The following is a 13,927-nucleotide window of genomic DNA, read 5'->3' on the forward strand; positions in this document are numbered from 1 at the left end:
CACAGCACGAAAGGCCAATAAGAGTATAGATGGGATGTTGAGAAAAATGCTATGCTTAGTTTCTGAGTCTGTCTCTTTGTGACCACATGGACTGTAGCCCACCAGGCTCCTCTGTCCATGGGGTTTCCCAAGAAAGAATACTAGAGTTGATTGTCCTTTCCTTCTCCAGGGGATCTTCCCAACCCAGGGATTTAACCCAAGTCCCCTGTGTCTCCCACATTGGCAGGCAGATTCTTTACCACTGAGCTATGTGGGAAGCCTCCCAGGTTGAGGCAAGGAATATGACTTTATTAGGAAAGCCAGCAGATCAAGAAGATGGCTTACTAATCAGACTAATGTCTTACAATAACCATCTTCTTGGGGTCTGGATATCAGATTCTTTCATAGAACAGAGTTGAGGAGAGGTGAGGAAATTAAGTTAAAATGCCATTAATCTGGCAGATATCTCCTAGAAGGGCAAGCCTCAGGGAGAAGATGTTGTTCATTTCTTCCTTCTTGTAGCCACCCACAGGTGGACACGGTCCCAAAAAAAAGGCATTTTGGTTTAATATTCAAGCAGAGGGGCAGGGTTCCCCAAGGTACGCCATTATGTATAAACAATATCCTTTTAGTGAACAAAAGCAATGGGAAGGTTAAAGTCAAAGAAGCAGATCCAACATGGAGACAAAATTGGCTCTTCCCAATAACATTTTGACTTGTTTAAATCTATGACTTAATTTATTCATTTCATTTATTCTAATTTTTTTTATTAAGAGTATTCAGTTCAGTTCAGTCCCTCAGTCACGTCCGACTCTTTGCAACCCCATGAATTGCAGCACGCCAGGCCTCCCTGTCCATCACCATCTCCCGGAGTTCACTCAGACTCATGTCCATCGAGTCAGTGATGCCATCCAGCCATCTCATCCTCTGTTGTCCCCTTCTCCTACTGCCCCCAATCCCTCCCAGCATCAGAGTCTTTTCCAACGAGTCAACTCTTCGCATGAGGTGGCCAAAGTACTGGAGTTTCAGCTTCAGCATCATTCCCTCCAAAGAAATCCCAGGGTTGATCTCCTTCAGAATGGACTGGTTGGATCTCCTTGCAGTACAAGGGACTCTCAAGAGTCTTCTCCAACACCACAGTTCAAAAGCATCAATTCTTCAGCACTCAGCCTTCTTCACAGTCCAACTCTCACATCCATACATGACCACTGGAAAAACCATAGCCTTGACTAGACAGACCTTAGTCGGCAAAGTAATGTTCCTGCTTTTGAATAAGCTATCTAAGTTGGTCATAACTTTTCTTCCAAGGAGTAAGCGTCTTTTAATTTCATGGCTTCAGTCACCATCTGCAGTGATTTTAGAGCCCAAAAAAAATGAAGTCTGATACTGTTTCCACTGCTTACCTGTCTATTTCCCATGAAGTGATGGGACTGGATGCCATGATCTTCATTTTCTGAATGTTGAGCTTTAAGCCAACTTTTTCACTCTCCTCTTTCACTTTCATCAAGAGGCTTTTTAGTTCCTCTTCACTTTATGCCATAAGGGTAGTGTCCTCTGAATATCTGAGGTTATTGATATTTCTCCTGGCAATCTTGATTCCAGCTTGTGTTTCTTCCAGTCCAGCATTTCTCATGATGTACTCTGCATAGAAGTTAAATAAGCAGGGTGACAATATACAGCCTTGACATCCTCCTTTTCCTATTTGGAACCAGTCTGTTGTTCCATGTCCAGTTCTAACTGTTGCTTCCTGACCTGCATACAGATTTCTCAGGAGGCAGGTTAGGTGGTCTAGTATTCCCATCTCTTTCAGAATTTTCCACAGTTTCTTGTGATCCACACAGCCAAAGGCTTTGGCATAGTCAATAAAGCAGAAATAGATGTTTTTCTGGAACTCTCTTGCTTTTTCCATGATCCAGTGGATGTTGGCAATTTGATCTCTGGTTCCTCTGCCTTTTCTAAAACCAGCTTGAACTTCAGGAAGTTCACGGTTCACGTATTGCTGAAGGCTGGCTTGGAGAATTTTGAGCGTTACTTTACTAGCATGTGAGATGAGTGCAATTGTGCGGTAGTGTGAGCATTCTTTGGTGTATTAAGAGTATTACCCACTACATTCTACTCAGAAACACAAGTCAGCAGTTAACTACATGTTTAAGCAGAATAAATTTTAATCTGAATTTCCCTGCTCAATTTGATTTAATTTCACATGAAATAGAAGACAAACTCTACCTCTCATAATCATTCTTTGTATATAAAATTTGAAATAAAAAGAATTAGGGAAAGTTGTTTTTAAAGTTTATAATTTTGATATATATAATAGCAATTTAAGTGCCAAATAGAGATAATAGATTTCTTTGTTAAAAAACAAATATGCAAAAACCTTCCCTGCTATAACTACTTTAAAATGAAGAGAGTCAGGATTTATGAATGTTAAGTATTTGTAATCGACCATCAAGATGTTAAATCCTCCAAGTACTCACTCGTCTCTTTTGAGGACTGCTTTTTTGGCTTCCTGGGTATTTGTATTCCCTTCTACTCTTTTGCAGGTCGCTTTGTTCTCCTTTGCCTGACTGCTTCAGGTAATCCCTGTGTAGACCATTTTCAAATCCTAATGCTTTTTCCACCTTCCTCTATACAGATTCATATAAATTCCAGAGAGGTTAAACACATATTCAGCTAGGTGATCAGTTTTGCCACACAAAATTTTGAAATATTAGCACTGAAAAATATGTCAAAGAATATTGGAAGAAAATCTGAGAGGAAAACTAATATCAAAATATCTATCTATCTATATTTATATATGTGTACGTATATATATACACACATAGATAGATAAAGATAGTATGATTAGATGCCAGTGGACAGTAATAAGAAGAGATTGAAAGCCCTAAACTGCCTGATTATTGTTTGTATTAGGAGGCCTTGAGAAGTCTGCCTCCCAATAGCTCCCTGTAAACAACCAGCAGGGATACAGTAAAAGATGCATCCTCTGTTGAGAACAGAATTCCCACTACCACCCTCCCCTCAAGACCTGCCTTCAGGAGCTCATTGTGCCCCACTACATCTGGGACATGGAACCCATACATGTTCAAGCTAGAAAATCAAGCTGATAGCTTCCCTCTTTAGAAAGTGAGGTACTGTTTTGGTCTTCTCTAGGTAACTCAAAGTTCCTAGGTGCTGGCTCCACATCCAGCACTGCCAAAGCCACTGCCGAATAATTTGACTTTAGCTCTTTCAAAACATTTCTAATACAATTATTATGGCTTAAAAATTCTTTGAAAGAAACCAATATATCCTTCACTAGGAGAATGGATAAACAAACTGTGAAACACACTTATGATGGCATGTGAAAGTGATAGTCACTCAGTCGTGTCTGACTCTTTGTGACCCATGGACTATAGACTGCCAGGCTCCTCTGTCCAGGGAATTCTTCAGGCAAGAATACTGGAGTGAGTAGTCGCTCCTTTCTCCAGGGTTTCTTCCCAGCCCAGTTATCAAACTCGAGACTCCTGCATTGCAAGCAGATTCTTTACCATCTGAGCCACGAGGAACGTTATTCATCAATTAGAAGCAATGCACTATCAAGCCACAAAAAGGCATGGAGGTAACGCAAATGTATTTCTCTCAGTGAAAGAAGTCAGTCTGAAGAAGCTACAATACTATTTGATTTCTACTATATGACATGCAGAAAAAAAGCAAAACTATAGAGACAGTAAAAAGATCAGTAGTTGCCAGGGATTTAGGAGGGGAGTAGGAATGGACAGGTGGAGGGTGGAGCCCAGTTGATGGTTCATCAATTATAAGGGATGTACCACACCAATGCAAGCTGTTACTAGGTAGAAGAGTCTTCAAGGAATAAGGGATATAGGTAACTTTTCTGTATTTTCTGCAAAACTCCTCTGTAAACCTAAGGTTGCTCGTAAAATCTATTATAATGTTTGTAAAATGGACTAAAGATGCCCAGAAGGCACAAAAAGAGTAAATAAGCACAACATTATTATTATTAGATGGATTAAAATAATAACACAATGAAATACCATCCCATACTTATTATAATGGATAGAATTAAATATCAGTAATAAATAGAAAGTGAAACAAGAAATCAAAACTAACACTACCAGGTGCTGGTAATTATGTGGGGCAATTGGAACTCTCAATCATTTCTAGTAGGAACGCAGAATGGTACGGCCACTCTAGAAAGAGTTTGGCAGTTTCTTATAAAGTTGTAACTGCTCTAATCACATGACTCAGTCATTTCACTTTTAGATATTTACCGTAGAAAAGTGGAAACTGATATTCACACACAAATGTTTACATGAATGTTTATAGCATCTTAATTGTTGTGGCAGTCTGAAACATGGGTTTGCAAAGAATTTTTATACACAGAATATTGTAGGAAAGAGGAAGCTTATTAAGAACAAAGAGCAGAGATGATGTGGGCACTGCTAGTGTCTCAGGTTGCACTCTCAGTGGAAAGTCAACAATTTTTGTGGGTTAGTAGCCAATTTTTATAGCTTCAAGACAAAAATTTCTGCTGCAAAACTGGCATTAGGGTGATATCAGTTCAGTTCAGTCACTCAGTCATGTCCAACTCTTTGCAACCCCATGAATCCCAGCATGCCAGGCCTCCCTGTCCATCACCAACTCCCGGAGTTCACTCAGACTCACATGCATCAAGTCAGTGATGCCATCCAGCCATCTCATCCTCTGTCGTCCCCTTCTCCTCCTTCCCCCAATCCCTCCCAGCATCAGAGTCTTTTCCAATGAGTCAACTCTTTGCATGAGGTGGCCAAAGTACTGGAGCTTCAGCTTTAGCATCATTCCTTCCAAAGAAATGCCGAGGCTGATCTCCTTCAGAAGGGACTGGTTGGATCTCCTTGCAGTCCAAGGGACTCTCAAGAGTCTTCTCCAACACCACAGTTCAAAAGCATCAATTCTTCAGCGCTCAGCCTTCTTCACAGTCCAGCTCTCACATCCATACATGACCACTGGGAAAACCATAGCCTTGACTAGACGGACCTTAGTTGGCAAAGTAATGTCTCTGCTTTTGAATATGCTATCTAGGTTGGTCATAACTTTTCTTCCAAGGAGTAAGCGTCTTTTAATTTCATGGCTGCAGTCACCATCTGCAGTGATTTTGGAGCCCCAAAAAATAAAGTCTGACACTCTTTCCACTGTTTCCCCATCTATTTCCCATGAAGTGATAGGGTGATATAGGGTGGGTATATTTTTGCCTAATATGTGGTCAGGAAGCCTACTGGTGATGTTCACCTACTGGGGGCTTTTGACAACGATTATAATGGGGCTCAGTCAGCTTCCGAGATGACCTTGGTGCTGGGCTCTGCTTCTGTGGCCTTGGGGCAGGATTCCACATTAATTCATAGTCACCCCAATTGGAAACAACATAAATGTTCTTTAGAGATTAAATGATCAAAATGCTGTACATTAATTCACTAGAATACTACTTAGCAAATAGGAATCAAGTATTAATACCTCTAATACCATGGTTAAATATCAAAAGCCTTATTTCAAGGGAAAGGAGCCAGTCTCAAACACAAAATATACTGATTCCATTTATATGAACTTCTGGTAAAATGCAAAACATACAGAAGCACTAATCTGATCAATTGTTTCCAGGTTAGGTATTAATGAAAGGTTTGACTACACAAGTCTATCACAAAATAGTTTTTTGGAGTAACGGAACTATCTTTTATCCTGAATGTAGTAGTGGCTACATGAGTCTGTTTAAGTGCTAAAACCCACAAGATTGTTCGAAAAAATAGTTCATACTCCATGTACATTAAGAAACTGTCTTCCCAAGCTATACATAGTAGCAAGAAAAGGCACGAACAAACCAATACCTCAGAGTGAATGGGAGAGTAAAAAGGGTAAAGATGGCATATAGATGCTCACCCAGAGGAAGCTTGAATACATCTGTTTCCCTTTGAATGCCGCTAAGTTGGACAACTGAGAACAACCCAATTAGTTTTTATTTGAATGTCTTAATTTTATTTTTCTGCATTTCACTTTATAAATGTAGTACAAAACCCAAAGGTGCAAAAGAATACAAAACAAAAAGTTATTCTCCCCTTATTTTCACCTTTGACATTTTAAATTTGTAATCTTAAAGACATTGCAACACTATATGGACAATCACATACACTAGTGCTATGTATACATTTATAATGATGATACGATTATATTTTACGATCTTTTTTCATTACACAGACCACAAGCAACACATAGTTTTCTACCTGCTCCATGCTTTGGAGAAGCTGTTTATGAAGAAAAATAAAAGAATAAGAAAAACCATACAAGTGGATAAGGAAAAATAATTTGCTTCTGGTCTAGGAAAAGTCACATCATGATCAAATACTTAAAGCCGCACTGACCTGCAGCTTATATGATGCTCCTAGTACAGGGGATTCTGGGCTGCTCCAGGCCCTGGGCAGATGGTCAAATGCTCTGACTCACTGGGCCAAAGCCTGAAAAAAGGCTTTAAGGGCCCACCAAAGGCGCCTTGAGACAAGGTGTGAATGTGAGATTTGTCTACCATATTATAAAATGAAATGCTTCCCTCCTCATATTCTAGGAAAATACACACTCTGGCCGGGTGCGCCTTTACAGTGAGTTTTGTTTCTGGAGAGGTGAGTGCCCAGTACTCCTGCTTATAGAACCTGAGGGCCCAGAAACCATCCTCAGGTTTGACACAAACCCTGCCCTTTCTCGTTACCTGAGGCCTACAAATCCCCAGGTCCCATGCGCCATGGCTCCCGACCTCTACTTCCCAGTACCACCTCCCTGAGGTGATGACCTGATGACCCAGCACACAGGGAAGAGAATAAAATCTCTGTGGGTCCTCAGGTAGCTCTTGAGACTTCTCTGCCCAGGTTACACGTCTGTTCCCTTCCGACAAGAAGAGGGAAGGATGGGCGGTGGCTGGATCCAGAGTAATATCCACTGCAAAGACAATAACCATTTTAATAACTGAAAAAGAGGGATCAGGAAGCAGACATACTGCTATTGTTAGCTTGAGATATTTTTGAGCTTGTGGGACAGTCATATATTCCCACATGGACTCTTTCATCTGCCCTCTTTCAATAAATCCTCAGACTGATCCTGAGAGAGTAAGGAGTAGTCTCGCTTCTGCCATCAGGGAATAACTCACCAGCCTGGAAAAATTCTTTCCTCCAGTCTACAAAGAAAATAAATAGCCATTATCAGAACTAGTACCTGAATTTCCTTGTACAAGAGGTAATTTCTTCTTTCTAATGCTTCTTTTGCTAAGGATCCAAAAGTATTCTATAACTTTTGCTTGAACTAAAGCTTTCACTGCTTTCCTTATTAAATATTCTTATAAGAATGGATTCCTCTAAATTATTCTTTATATAGTGCAGACTATAGGCGTTCCCAACAAACAGTTATCCTCTTCTTAAACAAATAGCTAAATTACATGCTTGCCTTTCATCACCTTCATTGAATTTAGTTGAGACTACGCAACTGAATTATAGGCAAGAAAATCTGCTTAGCACGGGACCATATCATTTCTAGATTTGACAATAAAATAGTTCATGTGATTTTTCTTCATTTTCATTCTCACTGTACACTTTCCTACCCAATATAAGAACTGTAAGGCCCTAAAAATGGAAAAAACTGGAAAGAAACCTAGACTGTTTTTAAGAGAGTTGTTCTGGAGAACCACTGACCAAGATGATATAACTTATATGAGTGTGGTTAAACTGTGGAGATAATAGGAATTGCTTTTTTAAAAAAATCCAAGCTAATTACACTGCTTGTTGCAGAAAGTGCTATTGTAAAGTGAAAGCAAAATACTGTAACCAACACTTAAGAAATGTGTGGTCTTGGTTTAATGCTTAGGTAATAGGAGTGACAAAAAAAGGTGAAACCGACTGTATATAGAGACATCCATGATATGTGTGTGTGTTAAGTTGCTTCAGTCATGTCCAGCTCTCTGCAACTCTATGGACTGAAGCCTACCAGACTCCTCTGTTCATGGGATTCACCAAGCAAGAGCACTGGAGTGTGTTTCCATGCCCTCCTCCAGGAGATCTTCCCAACCCAGACATTGAACCCGTGTTTCTTATGTCTCCTGCATTGGCAAGTGGGTCCTTTACCACTAGCGCCACCTGGGAAGCCCAAGATATCCATGATAAGAGGAGACAAAACAGTTGCTAAGACAGTTTCCTATGATTATTTAGGAAACATACATTATGCACTCAGTTCAGTTCAGTTGCTCAGTCGTGTCTAACTCTTTGCGACCCCATGAATCCCAGCACTCCAGGCCTCCCTGTCCATCACTAACTTCCGGAATTCACTCAGACTCACATCCATCGAGTCAGTGATGCCATCCAGCCATCTCATCCTCTGTTGCCCCCTTCTCTTCCTGCCCCTAATCCCTCCCAGCAGCAGAGTCTTTTCCAATAGTCAACTCTTTGCATGAGGTGGCCAAAGTATTGGAGTTTCAGCTTTAGCATCATTCCTTCCAAAGAAATCCCAGGGCTGATCTCCTTCAGAATGGACTGGTTGGATCTCCTTGCAGTCCAAGGGACTCTCAAGAGTCTTCTCCAACACCACAGTTCAAAAGCATCAATTCTTCGGCGCTCAGCCTTCTTCACAGTCCAATTCTCACATCCGTACATGACCACAGGAAAAACCATAGCCTTGACTAGATGGACCTTTATGCACTACACAGAACTAAAGGAGCTAATTTGAAGAGGGTATTCACTGGGTCTGTTATTGACATCCTATTAAAAAAAAAACTTCATTTAAAAATAATTATTCACCTTTTTTTCACTCATAAATCAAAATAAATGAAAAGCTTCCATAATGGGTAAATTTTCAAAGTTAAAAGATGACTTTCTTGCCAAGAGTGAATAAACTATGTATGGCCTGGGAGCCAAATCTGGCCCACCGCATGTTTGTTTAAATACAGTTTTATTGTAACATAGCTGTGTGTGTGCATGTGTGTGTTCAGTTTCTGAGTTGGGTCCGACTGTTTGTGATCCCATGGACTACAGCCCATCAGGCTCCTTTGTCCATGGGATTCTCCAGGCAAGACTACTGGACTGGGTTGCCATTTCCTTCTCAACACAGCCATACTAATGATGTATTGTCTGTGGCTGCTTTTGTGCTAAAAGGGCACAGTTGAGTAATTGTGACAGAGACCATGTAACCCACAAACCTTACAATATTTACAGTCTTGGCCTTTACAGAACAAGTATGGCCATCACTGTTGTAGGCCACCTAAAGTAAGAGATGAAATTAAGAGTGCACTCAGCACAAGGGAATGGTGCAATTTATTTATGGAATAGAGTGTTTTAGGAAAATTAAGAGTGAGCAGAAATCAAGATGATGGACTTTTTACAGCTTTACCAGGGAGCTTCAAGTGAGCAACGATAAAGGGGGAACTTAGGGAAAAAATGAGGTTGGAAAATAAATCTATAGTTGTATTTTTCATACAACTATAAATGATTGACACATGAAACTAACTGAAAGAAAATATATGAGAAACCTACTTAATTAGGAGAAAAATGTTGTTGAAATCAACATGAAGAATATTTATGGAAGGGCTGAGTAAATAACTTAAGCAAATCTTCCCCAAGACAACAACTGAGACTGGAGAAATTGTGAAAAATGATCACTTTATACTGAGACGCAGTCATTCATGAAAAAATATTTAAAATTGTTAATTGAAGAATGACAATAAAAGGATGATCTCTTTTTAAAATAAAATTAAATTAGTAATTAAAAAAAGAAAATTTTAGATATATAGAACATCTGTGTATTAATCAATATATTTATAAATAATCTGTGAATCAAAAAGAAAATTTTGAAAATACTTGGAATTGAATAAAAACATAATTGCTACCTACCAAACTATTGAATGCAGCTAAAAGTATTGCCTAGAGGGAAACTTAGAGCTTTAAATGTTTGAAGCAGAAAAAGTATTATTTTAAGCCAGTAACCTAAGCTTCTCCCCAAATGGACTTAAAGGAGAATAAACTAAATTAGGGCAACAGAACATAATTTTGAGTCTAGAAGTCAATTTATGATCAAGTGATGTCTTTTCAAAAGTTACAAAGGCAACTCAATGAGGAAAAGTATACTGTTTTCAAGAGCTGGTGCTAGCACCATTGGATATCCACATACCAAAAGAAAATATGTTAAGATCTTTCTATCTACCTACACAAAATAACTAACTCAAAATGTGTTATAGACCTAGTGGTAATAGCTAAAACTATAAAATTTTTAGTAGAAAAAAACAGAGAACAAATTGAATAATCTTTTTATACAAGGATAACTGAAGATGTAATATAGTAAGAATAATAAAAACCACAAAAGAGAAAATTATATTTTACTTTCATTTTTTAATTTCTGCTTTAATCAACTTGTAAGATGCATGTGAGGAAAAGATGAAAAGAAAAATACTTTAAAAATTATTGTTCTTGCTATGTTTGCTAAGGACAAGAAGTTGTGTTCTATATTTTTTTCTGTTAGTAGTACAATATTTGCATAGACTTTAGGAGCTTAATTCTATATTTTAGAATCATCTTCTTCAGGGCCATGTACTTACCAGGGTACAATGATGTCTTCTGCCAGCCTGAAAGTGAGCAAAATGAGATAATATTATTCCTCTTTCCTGGTCCTTCTCATAGCTTTTCCTCTCTCATCACTGGCATTCTCTAAGTATTCAGTGACTCATTTACCTCTCCATCCCTTCACTTCCTCACAATACTGTGACCATGCCTTTAACTTCAGAATGGTGGGGTCTGTGTATGTGAGTGTGAAAAATATATAAAGTTAGAAGGAAAATCAAACTAGAAGCAAGGGAAGGAAGAAAAGAGAAAAAGAACATGGAAAAAAAAGAAGTGATGGAAAGAAAGGTAGATAGTTTAGGAAATGAACATGGAAAGAAAGAACAATAGACAAACTGGAAGGAATGAGGGGAGGAAGAAGGAAGGAACAGGAAGAAGAGAGGTGAAAGGATAAAGAACTGAAAAGAGTGAGACAAAGACGGAAACAGTAAAGAAAGAGTAGTAAGGGGATAAGAGAAAGGGAGGAAAGCTTGAGAAATATCCATCAAAAATTACATTTTTTTTCACCTCAAGGAAAAGACATCATCAATTAAGAAAGAAAATGAGTTAATTCATTTTTACAGACTCTTCCATTCATGCTTCTACGGTGAGCACATACAAGGGTATATTATGCCTGACTCTTTTGGGAAGGAGGTTTAGAGAAAGGTTAGGTATTTTATTATCTGTGGAATTCTATTCAGTGAACTAACTTCTGAGTTACTTACCATTCTTAAATTGAGCTTTCCTCTCATCTGAAAGGATATGTACACGTAAGACAGGGACTCTCAAAGAGATGAAGACAAAGAAAAAAAATATGCTTTTTACTGAGGGGTTTATCTCAGTTATTACTATTATTAGTCAAGCCATTGCTCTCTTCTGAAATTGTTTTTTATGAATAAAACATTGAATCACATGATTTTAAGTGTTAAATCAAGGCAAGCAGACAAATTATTCCGAGCATGATAGCTGCAACATGTAGAGGCAGTAGGGGAATGCAGAAGATACATGAAATAAGGAGTTAAGGGGAAAGAATAAAGGAAAGCAAGGGGTTACCAGCAGAGGACAGTCTTGCAAATATTTGACTAAGAATACAATTACCAATCTCATTTTGCAATTTTCCTGAAAAATAAGAGTGAAAAAAGCATTTTAATGTTACAGTGAAACAAACACCTAAACTTGCTTGGAAGGATGACATACGACGACTTAAATTAGCTCATTAAAGTTTTAAAAAACCCTCAGTTTTCTCCAACACTTGTTTCAAAAAAGAAAGAAAATAAGAAAATATATTACATGTTAATATAGATAAATAAGTTTACAGTTAAAATTCAAGAGGGAAATTATCCAATTCCTCCATGAAGTATTCTTTTAGTCATGATAATCATCCTATGCAACGCTGCCATGCTATAAATCATCTGTGCAATGGAAACTACAGTTTATTCAATGTTTCCAATGACAAATATTTGTTAAGTGCTTTATGTAATTAATTAATACTAGAAAACTAATTGTGAAATAGTGCTCCTCTGTTCACAAGAGAAAAATCTGAGAATCAAAGGGGTCAGTAGCATGAAGAAATTTCTGTTGGTTAATGGACAGATCAATAACTTGAATTCAGCTCTGTTTAAATGCGAAGTGAAGTCTCTGTATCCCTATGTCTCCCTATCCCTATCCCTTTTTTATCCCTATAAACTGCCACTCCTGGTCCAGCCTTCTGAGTCTTCAATCACAAGATAGAGAACAGTGGCACTCTCTGCAAGGAAGTTATTGTACTTTTTCTACAGGGTCCTGCATAGAAGAGGTTTTGAATTTTTCTGAGAATCAGATCAAGGGCATAGTAAGCACCAAGAGAGCTTTTTCAAATATATTCTCATTAGAATTTCGTTCATTTCAGAGTCATGAGAAGGAGTTACTGTTAGCATCATGGGGACAATCAAAATATAAAAATACATCACATAAAAAGAAGAGTGAATAGAAAAAGTGAGTTAGCTGATGAAAGCAGAACAAACAGAAACAGGTAATAGAAGTTTCTAATATAGTAAGAATGAATAAAATTCACAAAAGAGAAAATTATACATAGGAAGTAGGAGGATTGAAAAAAGAGAAGATTTGAGAAAAATCACTATAGAAAGATCATATCTTACAAATTGTCATTAAAGTTTACCATTTTCTCTCCTGAGTTGATCTGAAAAAAATAAAAAGTAATATATAAATCACCACAATATTGTAAAGTAATTAGCCTCCAATTAAAATAAATTAATTAATTAAAAAAATTCTTATGAAAGAGCTAATAGGAAGATCATATTCTGTAAAGAGTCATTGAAGTTTACCATTTTCTTTCCTAAGTTGATCTGAAAAAAAAAATAAAAATAATTATATAAGAATTTTTAAGAAACAGCTAATAAGAAGATTATATTTTGTAAAGAGTCATTAAAGTTTACCATCTTCTTTCCTAAGTTGATCTGAAAAAAACAAAAAAATAACATAAGAATTCTTATGAAACATTTAACAGAAAGATCATGTTTTGTAAATAATCATTAAAGTTTACCATGTTCTTTCCTAAGTTGATCTGAAAAGTAAGAAGTAACATAAAAATCACTAAGAAATGGAAAAAAAAACACAAAAACCTTCCAAAATCTCTTCACCTGTTTTATATATAATACATTACCCACTTTAGAGTGAAGAAACTTATATTTATTTTCTAGGTGTTGTTCTGTAAAATATACAGGGGTCACATTGCTCTTTACCAAGTGATGAAGTAGAAAAAGAAATTTTAATTTATCATGACTGAACTTAAAATCCCACAAAATGATTTCCCAAAGTCCTTTTAATGATATGGTAACATTACTGTTATCATCACCATCATCATCACCATTATGACAATTGACTTTCACTGAAGTTCTTTCCCCATACTAGACTCTATGATACTTGTTTTAGAAGTAGCATTACATTTGGTCATCAGAAGTGCTCCAGATAAGTAATTACACATATGCAGAGGAGCAAAGTGAAGTTAGAGCAAAGGTACATTACTTGCTGAATTCCCCACAGTTGCTTATTTCAGAATCAGAACTTTATCCAACATTTGTCTGACATCATAAATAACTATTTTACCCAATACAAGTTATCTGTTCTGTTTCTGTATTATCTCTGGGCATTTCAGCATCATTTTTAAAAGTAGTCTTTCATCTTCTTGTTGAACAATATGTCAAAAGATGGATGAGGTGTAGTAATGAATTCATTTTTAAAAGTAATGCCATTTAAAAGCAAACCAGACATCCTCTGTCCCTGAAAATAGCTTTTTAAAAGGTGAAATTCTTCTTAGTATTATAAGAGGTGTGTATGTGTGAAGTCGCTCAGTCGTG

Source organism: Budorcas taxicolor, chromosome 11 (genome assembly GCF_023091745.1).
Source record: "Budorcas taxicolor isolate Tak-1 chromosome 11, Takin1.1, whole genome shotgun sequence".
Lineage (NCBI taxonomy): Eukaryota > Metazoa > Chordata > Mammalia > Artiodactyla > Bovidae > Budorcas > Budorcas taxicolor.